At 36.5% G+C, this 13,924-nt stretch overlaps 1 protein-coding gene across 1 annotated transcript in view; it reads right to left on the bottom strand.

The window, feature by feature from the left end:
* The window catches only part of LOC146162608 (uncharacterized), an 88,748-nt gene that overhangs the window by 25,920 nt on the left and 48,904 nt on the right, over positions 1-13,924 (bottom strand). The window lies entirely within an intron of this gene.

The raw sequence follows: 13,924 nt of genomic DNA, 5'->3' as shown, positions 1-13,924 counted from the left end.
AGTCAAATCTTGTTATTAACTTAAGGCAACGTGGTTTGCATATATAAGAATTAGGCTTTATACTCCTAATTATGAAAGTGGATGCAGCAAAACGCATTTCGTTTAACTCGTTTAAGGTAAAATATTCAACGGTTTCAGCGAATATTTTCTTTTGGACCTCGATGCAATCAACGTCCCGACTTCAGACTCTGTCTAATTAGATTATTAAATGATACTGATCAGTCTGTTTTCAACCACATCGTAATCGCTGGGAAGTAGAGCATGACATGCGGTTGTGCTTATACAAAGTGAAGCCGCGTTTGTAAAGCAATAGTGGATACTGTGCAGGCGCTACCATCACACTGGATGTGATATATTTTTGAACCAAATTTTTCATGTGCTGAAAACAAATTTATTTGTTAAATATAACTTCCCCAAAGCAATCTTTTTTTGCAGATGTGTAGCCACAGTTCTCTGGAATTGTGTATAATATACGCATATTCGCTCGTGTTGCTTTGTTGGTACTATTTAAAATATTTTTATATTGTTATCTGAAACAATATGGGGTCGCAATGTAAATTCCGATTTTATTTTTGTTAAACTTGGATCGCTTAGGAAAAAGGTTGGAAACCACTGTTGTAGGGTATTTAAAACTGCTGTTTGATTTGAAACAAAATGAAAAGCAAAGGCATTAAGGATTTGTATTTTTGTTCTAATTAAGTTGTAAATTTATGTATTGCCGATAACAAAGTAAAAGCCACCCACCTCGTATCTTGACGCCAACCAAACATCCACGAAGTTTTCATTTGGGTGGTCCACATACAAGTTCCATGCACGCTGGATGTACGAATACAGCGCCTCGTACATTTGCTCACTTTTAATATCAGCCAGAGTTCCGTTGTGAAACTGACAAAGATTTTCTGCTGCAGCTTTGCCTTTACCGTCCTTATAGAATGCAACAGTTTGTGGGAGCCAGAAGCAAGATCCGTTGAATACCACGCCAGGACACTGCGACAATTCTAAAACATAAAAGGTATTCATTATAAGGCAAAATTATATGAATATATATTTCAGATTATCCAAATACTTTTGACTAAAATTCTTACCTTTAATTTGCTCGGCAATTTTTTTTTCAATTCTTTTCCAATCAACAGTTGGTTGTGGACCTGTAGGGCCAACCGGGCCAGCTAAGCCCCTCGGGCCTCTCCGGCCTGGAGGTCCTGGACTTCCCCTCAGGGGCGTTGAGTTCCCTCCGGTGGTGGATTGTTGCATCTCGAACAAGCTTCCAATTGGTTTGCACACCAAGAAGTCGTTGGACTGAACTTGTCCGTAGGCGACTGAACTGCAGGCTTGCAGCAAAACTAGAAATGCAGCGCAAAATTGAAGCATTCTTTTGTTGTTGTAGTTTCTCCTTGAGATTGCCTTCGAGGTTGTGTGTCGGTGCTCTGATTCGCCGTACTTTTATAGACTTTGGAAAGACGGGTTTAGTTGATATACCCAACCTTATACGGCGAACTCTCTATTTATGGTGCATGCCAGCTGACGTTGTTTTGCTCGCATTTGAAAGTTGTTTTGCTCGCGTTGTGAAACGGTTTGCACTTATAAGGTTACGGAATGTGCATTTGCATACGTCAGATCGTCGTTTTACACGTGGGGCCTTATTTGTCGAATTCCCAAGTTTGGGTCAAGTTCATCTGAGGCATGTTCTGCAGTTTAATAAAAAGCTGACAAACATTTGATCACATAGCCTATATTGATCACATTCACAGCAACTACGTTTGCGCATTGTTTGCTTTTAACACGCAGAACCAATTAACAATCAATTGGTTCCGCAAGTAGCGTATATTGTTGGCTTTGTTGTACCGTACAAATGCCATTAAAACTAACCGAACTTTCTATTGTCAGCATTAGGGTTTATCTTTATAGATTTCCATACCATTGGCGGCAGGTTTTAGCCAGTCGATCACTGCTCCAGTGACGCCTATATTAACAAGTAAAACTCCTAGTTAAAAACATGAGAAACAGAATAGAATCTATTCAAATAAGGAACTGACGATGCCACTATATTTTTTCCTTCTTAACAAAAGTCTAATCCAGTTTTTACTCATGTTAACTATGAGTTTTACTTTTATTGTCAGTGCATTGGCAATTCTTCAACAGAAATTCCATTTATTCAATCGAGTCACGAAGGCCTACTTTGGTTGCCACTGTTAATAAAATGGCATGGATATACAGTTTACGATAAATAACACGATATCCCTTTTGCCATTCAAATTCAATATATCATTTTTTATTGTCTCTTGCTCGTCACGATGTATTCGTTAAACCAGCATAATCAATCTTAAGCCATAAGGTACTCACATAATACATTTGGCAGTCAATTGAACGTCACTAATTACTTTTATAGTTTTTAAGCATGCTGCATGGCCAAGTTTTGTACCGATTGTGTAAATATAATATCAATGCTTTGCAAGCTGTGGCTTAAATCACTACTACATACTGAATGTAGGCCTATATTTTTGGTTCTATTGACTTTAAAGTTGGCTAATTTGTAAGAGGTTTAGTGCTGTTACGTCAAAAGTTTTAGTTTTTGTAGTTTGGCGGTTAAGGTTGATTCACTTCTGTAGTTGAACGCAGTCTCTTAACCCATGTTACGCTTGGATGAGCATGGCGAGGTTCTGCAAACCACACTTAGGCTACCGAGGAAGAAAAATATTATATTAAATTTTGTGAGCTAATTCAATTGTAAGATTTCTTGGTACGTTTTTCTCATCGTCTTCAGTAAATACGGCTTGCTGGCGTAAAACATTTTCGGTGGGTTGGCACAAGCCTCCTAGGCCTTCACCAGGGCTGCGGAGACTATTGAAAATAATCCGAGTCCGACTCCGGCCCAAAAAATAAACCCGAGTCCGACTTCGACTATACAGCTTGTATTTTACCCATTTACGCAACTAAATTAGGGTGGATATTCCGAAATCCACTCATATGGGTGTTATAATTGATTCACAGACAATACAAGGTTTACAAATATTTCACGATTTTGTTTTACACTTACAACTTATTCATAAAATTCCGGTTCGGATGCAATATAAGTTGTGTTTAATCTAAAAATTAGGATGGTAATTTATTTAATCTAAGTTGCGTGACGTATTAAAAAAAAAGCAACTCATTATTGAAGTATACGTTGATTTAATCAATATTCAAATTTTTTCATAAAATTTTGAACATGGCATAACTTGACTCTGTAAAATACAAGTTGTGACGTCATGCTGGAATGAACCACTTTTGTTAACATGTTCGGGTTCATGTTCTTTCAAGTTATTCGGTTCAGTCCGGTTCGGCTCCTTAAAATCTTACAAAAAACGGTTCAGGTTCGGTTCAGGTTCGACACCCTGAAAAAAAGCCAAAATAATGGGAAAAGGCCTCGTTCCTATAGATATGCTTACAATTATTTGAAAAAATATATAGTTAGCTCCAATATTCTCGAATAGCTCTATGGCCCACTGAAAATAGTGTTGTGGCTCACTCATGGGGCATGGACCACTGTACTAAACCATCCCGAGAATGATGTGAGAAGAAGACGTACTTGTTAGGGCCGACTGTCGCCTTCACTAAATTGCAATGGTGTTGCAACTATACAGCACTGATCCTTAAAACGTTTTATTTTAAATGTGTATTCCGACGACCTAGTTAAACGGAAACATTACCTTTCGATGACATGCTAAATTGATATAGGTAATTATTAAATCATTAGTTATAACGCGAGCTATGAGCACACTGACACGTTATGGGTCAACATAATATTTAATTAACAGGAAACAACTTGATGACCACCCAAGAACGATTGGGCATTGGGATTACATATTTCTATTAAATATGACGCCAATCGCCATTTAATCAAGGTCATTTTAAAGGTAAGGCTACGTATGGGTATTTTACAATTGCGACTTATAAATTTCTGGGTAGACTAATTATCCAATGTAAAGTTAATTTTAATTTAATTTAAAGCGATTGTTTAATTTTCACTTTTTTGTCCTGACTTGCTGACTCAAAATATGTGTTTATTTTTTAATTACTTCGAAATGCGTGTATCAACAAGTGAATGTAGTTGAAATAGTAATTAGTATTTCTTCTTGTTTGTGCTCCATGAATGTGTGTTTTTGCAGTTTTGTTCGATTATTTTTCTATGCTTGATACTGTGGTGGCAGTGGCCATTTTTACGTGTTTAATTAATCGTTTTAAGTAATTAACGAACAACAAAAACATGCGCCCCTTTATTATTTCTTGTCTAATTATCAAAATTGTCATAACGCATCCTTACCAAAAACATCCTGTTGTATATTTATCAAAATTGTAATAATATATCTATTTATCAAAGAGCTTTATGTGTCTAAACTCGAAAATGTAATGTTGACAATTGCTACTGTGTGCGTTTTTTAGTGAAAACTTCCGGTAAATTGCCAGTGCCTTGCGTAACAGTTCGGCCACTTGTTCACAGATGACAAATAGCAAAAATTGACGCATATCCTTCCTCATATTGTACTAGAGTGTTCGACCTTTAATCGCCGCTTTGAGAATTGGCACATTAGCCGCATCTCAAAACAATGATTGAAATTGTGTTTACAGTTAGAGAAGCCGCTTTTCGTGTACTAATATGGACAGATTCTAACTTCCTTGTAGGAGATAAGTTGAGAAAGAAAGGCGATAAGCCAACACCCGTGTGACGAAATTAATATTAGATAATGTAACAATTTGCCGTGTCATTGCTGCGTCATAATCTTTTTCTCGCACAGAAAATTTCTCTTCTAAGTTTTGTGTATAAAAAGGATTGCTTACAAAAATAAAATGTCCAATTCTCAGGATCAATTTACAAGTTGTTCTGCTGTTGAACCAATCTAGTCTAGTCGTGTCAAGACAGCGAGTGGTTGTGCTTGCCGGCATTAGCCGGTTTGCCCACAATAGCCAACACAAACTGTGTGGAATTGTAATCAGACAACAGCAAAAACTTATTGAAGCAATAGCGAGGTTGATTGCCGAGGCAAATTAGTTTAATGAGACTTGCAATTAAACACGCATGCCTCAATACAAAATCCTCCTACATTGATAAAGGCTTTGGCGATTAGGAGATGTGTTGTTGTTACTGATAAGTAAATCGCTTCAAGAGCTGCATTGGATCGCAAACCGTGGTTAAAATACACAAGTTAATTTGGTATTACTACCGCTCTAGTATGAAAAGAATAGTGAACATATCATTTTACATCAGATATCAACTTCGATCCGATAACATCGTACGTCACTTGCTTTGGGTATGGATACAACTAGATTTTAATTTGTACGAATAGCAATCAGTAAACTCCTTGTGGTGCACGGGGCAACAGTGGCGGGCCTCTAATGTGCTGGCAACTAACAGTCGACAGAGGCAACTGGCAATTGTCACAAGTTGGGATTCTTCTTGCAAACCTCACAGCGCCCCTGGCGTATTCACGGTCAAAGGAAAACAGGGATTTCGAATAAAAACGACTTTCTCGCTCTAGCATTTCACAAAAAGGTCACGAAGAGCTGCGTTGACCTTTAATTAGTGGTATTTTGAGGTAGCTCTGTTTAAACAGCTCAAATATTCGAACGAATTTGTTGAACTACCGTGCTGTTGTTAATTCAGTATCAATTTCTTAAGCCTACTTCAATTTGTCGTTCAGTGTTGCCTATTGGGTGTAACATTAATAAAATTGCTGCATTTGTCTGAGAAAATCTCTTTGATTTGTGATTTGTCTCATAATTATAACTAACGTAACTAGATCTTGCCAAGTTAACGATAAATAAATTAGCCTACACAACAAAGTTTATGGGAAATCCCCATAAAATTGACAATTCATGCCGCACCAAAATGCTGAGTCACCGATGTACAGCTTGTGGAATTTCTGTTTTGAAAATGTTTTCGTGAACCTTTTATAATTTGTGGAAAGGAAAACTAAGTAAAAGATGAACAAAAACACAACTCAGAAAAGTGATAGTGATTGCATGACAAACCACTTTATTAAAATTAAAATTGAAAAGAGAATAAATACAATGCTTGGCCTTGGCCCTCCTGTACCCAAACAAACGTGCACACAAATTCCTTTAAGAAAATCATATGCACCTTCCACAGAATGTAATTGGCATCCTGAGATGTAGAATGCACCATATTGAAAAGCACTGTTCTACACCAGCACCGTATGTCATTTGTGTAATGACATCAAGACAGTAAGTACAGGTATTACACAAATTTAGAAACACTGTTTGAGGATCAGCGTCATGAATAATATTTAAAAAATAAGGTTGTTTTACACTTAAATATGACCATGCTGTTTTTTTCAATCGAATAAGAAAAACAATAAATTGGTAAGAAACAGAAATGTTGCCATGCCTCTACTATAACACGTATATATAATTAACTATATTACATATCAGGGTATTATTGTACTTTTAATACTTTACTATTTTATTATTTTCTAAATTAAAGGTAAACGTATTTTTAATTTAGAACGATTGCCAATCCTGATCAGGATAACTGATTTCATTGAGCATTTCCGAGGGCAACTTGTGTACCACACATATGAGTGCTGTTTTCGTTGGCCAATACTACTCTAGATGGACTTCACATAATACACATTGTGTATATGTACGTTTCAGTTTTAAACATATTAAGAATGTTAGCTATGTTTTAGTACGCAAATAATTTACACCTTGTCTAAATGTTATCATCTTAAGTACAAACAAATATTCTCAATATTTTTTATAGCCAGTTAAATAGTTTACTTAAATCTATTAGCTTGGTGTAGAATCCTATCACTTTTTTACAGTAATAAAATAAGTTGTTAAAAGTGGAATTCCAAGAAAGAAAGAAATACGGAAGAATAAATATAAAGCTAATACTTGACCCACCCAAACCCAAACGTTAACTCACACCCTAACCAATACAAATATTGTTAGCAATATAAACCCGCGGACGAAAAAAATGGTAGAATTTTAGACCAGCACCAATCTATGGTTTGCACCACAAATGAAGTTTTATTTAGGTTAAAAAACATTTTATAGATGCTTTGTTTCAATTAAGAAACTTTTTCTTAAGCTTTTTGTTATTTTTTTGTTGTTTTAAGATGTTTTTTTCTGTTTTACAGTTTATACAAATTTTCACTACCTGATTCTGATGGATGTCGAAGATCACAATCTTATCTAATTACTTTACTCAGTTGAACTTTATTCATCCGTTTTAACAAATGCGACTTTATAAGGGAAGTCAAAATGCTTGGTAATGTTATTTCCAAAAGCAGCAAAAATAACCATGTTTACCACTGGCAATAACAAATCAACTTTCTATCAAATATTTGCATTTAATAATATTCTTTCTACACTGAGATAATTTAGTGAAAATAAAATATTAAAATTGCAAACTGAATTATTTAAAAGTCATTTTTAACTATAAGTAACATATTCAATGTTAAAGTTCGATTTTTTTAATATTTGTATTTTATAAACATTTATACATGCATAATTAGTATTTAATCAAAACTGTCTAGATGTGGTTTTCACATTGCCCGGAAAAGGGCTAGTAATTTCACGACAAAAAAATATTCCTTATTTATCTCAGTTCTAAACGATTTATTGTAGATTTCTAAATGTCCGTATCAGTTGCTGGGTAATACTCGAACATGTAACAAGTATAACTCTGTTTTTAAGCTTTTTACTTACTCTTTACTGACTTTATATGTTTTTGGGTTTTTATTAGTTATATTACTTTTTTTCTTAGTATATCTATTTTGTTAAAGGAACTGACGATTTTAGAAGATGTTGAAATATACATTCCTTTATCAAATTCTGATCCTGGTTTTACTCAGGTTTTTAAACTTTGAGTTTTATTGCTGAAGTATAACTCATTGTTATTAATGTGCAAGTACTTTTTCTGCACAATTGCCTCACATTTTTGATTGTGTTGCAAAATTTACCTAAATGCGAAAATGTCCGTGAGGCGAAAGTTCCGCAAGGGTAAAGAGCGTATACGCACGTCGCAGACCGTCGACCTTCAGCTGCACGTGGAGAGGTGCCGCCTCTCGCTCATCCAGCAAACCTTCAAGAGCTCGAATCAGCACTTTAAGAGAATATGCGGTTCCACGAAACCATTGGCTGTGCTTAGGGTAAGATTCCAAACTGCTCTGAGCATGTTTAGGCGGATGGAACTTTGGTATGTAGCACCTTGCGCTGCTCCATATTATTACCGGCTTAAAACCCCGGCCATCCAGATGAAGCAGGCTGGCCGATTGTGACGTCGTCACACCAGCCTCTGTGAATTCATCAAATTGACAGCTTATTTGCCTGATCGTGTTTTAGTCGATTGTCCGAGTTTCCTCTTTTTCAAGGCGTCGCCGAATCGAAATGTTATGAATTATAATTAACGCCATCTGGTATTAAGCATAAAAGGGATTTTGTTTCATGCCAAAAACAGCAGTCTTGCATACTGTTCATTGTGGAGTCCAGATCGCGTACGTTACGGAGGTAATTATTGTATATATATATTGCAAGTACCTGTAAGTACTGTTGGTCGTTTGTTTATTTGCGATAAATATTCTTTCATTGTGCTTAAACCCACAGGTATAACTGTACAACTTAATAGGAAGCCATTAATTGTTTATTTACATTGTATTATCAACATAACAACGCAAACACTTAAAATGTTCAAAGCACTTCATGCAATAATAAATGCCATATTTTTCTGTGAAGTCAGATATTACAAAGCTAAATTTTCTTTGATCGTCGGTGTTAGTTAGCTTTATCAAGGCGACAAAATGGGACCGCCCATTCGTAGTTGATATTTCCATAATTATACATGCCAGTGCGAGATTGTGATGGATTTGTTGCAATAACCCAAAAGACCAATTGACCCGAACGTGATGGCCAACCCGGGAACCAACGCGCGTAAACACTTCCACCAGTTGAACTTCGTAGCTCTCCATTCTATGCAGATAAAATGTAGAATTCCGATTTTGATAGCTTGTGTCTTTTACATTCAGTGTATTGTAGGGCAGTGGTCTCCAACCTGTTGGGTCGCTTAAATTTTTTGTGGGGTCGCCATAACTCACCATATTCCTGCTCTTTCTATTTACGTATTTCTTTACAATGACGTCACACTAATAAACGTGACTGAGTGCGCTTCTACATAAAAATGATTTTAACCGCTGCTCAATCAGCTAACTTGACATTTAAGAAACATTAGTTTCTAAGATTTAGCGCAGCGAGTGTCACACATTCGCAAATTGTGATATTGCGAAATTCTTTTATTGAGTTTTAAAAGGACTGGATTTTCAAAACGTCAAATCTTGTTATTAACATGAGGCAACGTGGTTTGCATATATAAGAATTAGCCTTTAGATTCCTAAATATGAAAATGGATGCAGCAAAACGCATTTCGTATAACTCGTTTAAGGTAAAATATTCAACGGTTTCAGCGAATATTTACTTTTGGACTTCGTTGCAATCAACGCCCCGACTTCAGACTCTGTCTAATTAGATTATACGGATCCGTCTGTTTTCAACCAGATGGTTTGCCAAGTGGGATTCAATGCAATAAGCATGTTAAAAAACGAAACATCGTAATCGCTTGGAAGTAGAGCATGACATGCGGTTAAGCTTATACAAAGTGAAGCCGCGTTTGCAAGACAACAGAGGAGACTGTGCAGGCGCTACCATCACACTGGATGTGAGATATTGTTGAAATAAATTTTTCATGTGTTAAATTCAAATTCATTTGTTAAATATAACTTCCCCAAAGCAATCTTTTTTGCACATGTGTAGCCACAGTTCTCTGGAATTGTGTATAATTCACGCATATTCGCTCGTGTTACTTTGTTGGAACTATTTAAAATATTTTTATATTAACATCTGAAAACAATATGGGGTCGCAATGTAAATTCTGATTTTATTTTTGTTAAACTTGGTATTTAAAACTGCTGTTTGCTTTAAAACAAAATGAAAAGCAAACACATAACGGATATGTATTTTTGTGCTAGTTAAAATGTAAATTTATGTATTGCCGAACAAAGTAAAAGCCACCCACCTCGTATCTTGACGCCAACCAAACATACACGGAGCTTTGATTCGGGCGGTCCACATACAAGTTCCATGCACGCTGGATGTACGAATACAGCGCCTCGTACATTTGCTCGCTTTCAATATCAACCAGAGTTCCGTTGTGAAACTGACAAAGATTTTCTGCTGCAGCTTTGCCTTTGCCGTCCTTATAAGATGCAACAGTTTGTGGGAGCCAGAAGCAAGATCCGTTGAATACCACGCCAGGACACTGCGACAATTCTAAAACATAAAAGGTATACTTAATAAGGCAAAATTATATGAATATATATTTCAGATTATCCAATTAACTTTGACAAAAAAATCTAACCTTTAATATTCTTGTCAATTTTTTGTTCGATTCTGTTCCAATCAACAGTTGGTTGTGGTCCAGTTGGGCCAATCGGGCCAGCTAACCCTCTCCGGCCTGGAGGTCCTTGAGTTCCCCTGATGGGTGTTGAGTTACTTCCGGTGCTTGATTGTTGCATCTCGAACAAGCTTCCAATTGGTTTGCACACCAAGAAGTCGTTAGACTGAACTTGTCCGTAGGCGACTGAACTGCAGGCTTGCAGCAAAACTAAAAATGCAGCGCAAAATTTAAGCATTCTTTTGTTGTTCTAGTTTCTCCTTGAGATTGCCTTCGAGGTTGTGTGTCGGTGCTGTAATTCGCCGTACTTTTATAGACTTTGGAAAGACAGGTTTCGTTGATATACGCAGCCTTACTAGGCGAACACTCTATTTATGGTTCATGCCAGCTGAAGTTGTTTTGCTCGCATTTGAAAGTTGTTTTGCTCGCGTTGTGAAACAGTTTGCACTTATAAGGTTACGAAATGTGCATTTGCATACGTCAGATCGTCGTTTTGCACGTGGAGCCTTATTTGTCGAATTCCCAAGTTTGGGTCAAGTTCATCTGAGGCATGCTCCTGCAGTTTAATAAAAAGCTGACAAACATTTGATCACATATATTGATCACATTCACAGCAACTACGTTTGCGCATTGTTTGCTTTTAACACGCAGAACCAATTAACAACCAATTGGTTCCGCAAGTAGCGTATATTGTTGGCTTTGTTGTACCGTACAAATGCCATTAAAACTAACCGAACTTTCTATTGTCAGCATTATGGTTTATCTTTATAGATTTCCATACCATCGGCGGCAGGTTTTAGCCAGTCGATCACTGCTCCAGTGACGCCTATATTAACAAGTAAAACTCCTAGTTAAAAACATGAGAAACAGAATAGAATCTATTCAAATAAGGAACTGACGATGCCACTATATTTTTTCCTTCTTAACAAAAGTCTAATCCAGTTTTTACTCATGTTAACTATGAGTTTTACTTTTATTGTCAGTGCATTGGCAATTCTTCAACAGAAATTCCATTTATTCAATCGAGTCACGAAGGCCTACTTCGGTTGCCACTGTTAATAAAATGGCATGGATATAGAGTTTGCGATAAATAACACGATATCCCTTTTGCCATTCAAATCCAATATATCATTTTTTATTGTCTCTTGCTCGTCACGATGTATTCGTTAAACCAGCATAATCAATCTTAAGCCATAAGGTACTCACATAATACATTTGGCAGTCAATTGAACGTTACTAATTACTTTTATAATTTTTAAGCATGCTGCATGGCCAAGTTTTGTACCGATTGTGTAAATATAATATCAATGCTTTGCAAGCTGTGGCTTAAATCACTACTACATACTGAATGTAGGCCTATATTTTTGGTTCTATTGACTTTAAAGTTGGCTAATTTGTAAGAGGTTTAGTGCTGTTACGTCAAAAGTTTTAGTTTTTGTAGTTTGGCGGTTAAGGTTGATTCACTTCTGTAGTTGAACGCAGTCTCTTAACCCAAGTTGCTCTTGGATGAGCATGGCGCGGTTCTGCAAACCACACTTAGGCTACTACCGAGGAAGAAAAATATTATATTAAATTTTGTGAGCTAATTCAATTGTAAGATTTCTTGGTACGTTTTTCTCATCGTCTTCAGTAAATACGGCTTGCTGGCGTAAAACATTTTCGGTGGGTTGGCACAAGCCTCCTAGGCCTTCACCAGGGCTGCGGAGACTATTGAAAATAACCCGAGTCCGACTCCGGACCAAAAAATAAACCCGAGCCCGACTTCGACCTAACAGCTTGTATTTTACCCATTTACGCAACTAAATTAGGGTGGATATTCCGAAATCCACTCATATGGGTGTTATAATTGATTCACAGACAATACAAGGTTTACAAATATTTCACGATTTTGTTTTACACTTACAACTTGTTCATAAAATTCCGGTTCGGATGCAATATAAGTTGCGTTTAATCTAAAAATTAGGATGGTAATTTATTTAATCTAAGTTGCGTGGCGTATTAAAAAAAACAGCAACTCATTATTGAAGTATACGTTGATTTAATCAATATTCAAATTTTTTCATAAAATTTTGAACATGGCATAACTGGACTCTGTAAAATACAAGTTGTGACGTCATGCTGGAATGAACCACTTTTGTTAACATGTTCGGGTTCATGTTCTTTCAAGTTATTCGGTTCAGTCCGGTTCGGCTCCTTAAAATCTTACAAAAAACGGTTCAGGTTCGGTTCAGGTTCGACACCCTGAAAAAAAGCCAAAATAATGGGAAAAGGCCTCGTTCCTATAGATATGCTTACAATTATTTGAAAAAATATATAGTTAGCTCCAATATTTTCGAATAGCTCTATGGCCCACTGAAAATAATGTTGTGGCTCACTCATGGGGCATGGACCACTGTACTAAACCATCCCGAGAATGATGTGAGAAGAAGACGTACTTGTTAGGGCCGACTGTCGCCTTCACTAAATTGCAATGGTGTTGCAACTATACAGCACTGATCCTTAAAACGTTTTATTTTAAATGTGTATTCCGACGACCTAGTTAAACGGAAACATTACCTTTCGATGACATGCTATATTGATATAGGTAATTATTAAATCATTAGTTATAACGCGAGCTATGAGCACACTGACACGTTATGGGTCAACATAATATGTAATTAATAGGAAACAACTTGATGACCACCCGAGAACGATTGGGCATTGGGATTACATATTTGTATTAAATATGACGCCAATCGACATTTAATCAAGGTCATTTTAAAGGTCAGGCTACGTATGGGTATTTTACAAATGCGACTTATAAATTTCTGGGTAGACTAATTATCCAAAGTAAAGTTAATTGTAATTTAATTTAAAGCGATTGTTTAATTTTCACTTTTTTGTCCTGACTTGCTGACTCAAAATATGTGTTTACTTTTTAATTACTTCGAAATGCGCGTATCAACAACTGAATTTAGTTGAAATAGTAATTAGTATTTCTTCTTGTTTGTGCTCCATGAATGTGTGTTTTTGCAGTTTTGTTCGATTATTTTTCTATGCTTGATACAAAAACCTTCCTACATTGAAAAAGGCTTTGGCGATTAGGAGATGTGTAGTTGTTACTGATAAGTAGATCGCTTCAAGAGCTGCATTTCATCGCAAACCGTGGGTAGCAAACACAAGTTAATTTGGCATTACTACCGCCTTAGTATGAAAAGAATAGTGAACATATAATTTTACATCAGATATCAACGTCGATCCGATAACATCGTACATCACTTGCTTTGGGTATGGGTATAACTAGATTTTAATCTGTACGAATAGCAATCAGTAAACTCCTTGTTGTGCACGCGGCAACAGTGGCGGGCCTCTAATGTGCTGGCAACTAACAGTCGACAGAGGCAACTGGCAATTGTCACAAGTTGGGATTCTTCTTGCAAACCTCACAGCGCCCCTGGCGTATTCACGGTCAAAGGAAAACCGGGATTTCGAATAAAAACG

This window comes from Ascidiella aspersa, chromosome 3, assembly GCF_963924565.1.
Source record: "Ascidiella aspersa chromosome 3, kaAscAspe10.2, whole genome shotgun sequence".
Taxonomy (NCBI): domain Eukaryota; kingdom Metazoa; phylum Chordata; class Ascidiacea; order Phlebobranchia; family Ascidiidae; genus Ascidiella; species Ascidiella aspersa.
The sequence above is the reverse complement of the archived record's forward strand: the minus strand, read 5'-3'. Positions and strand labels throughout refer to the sequence as shown.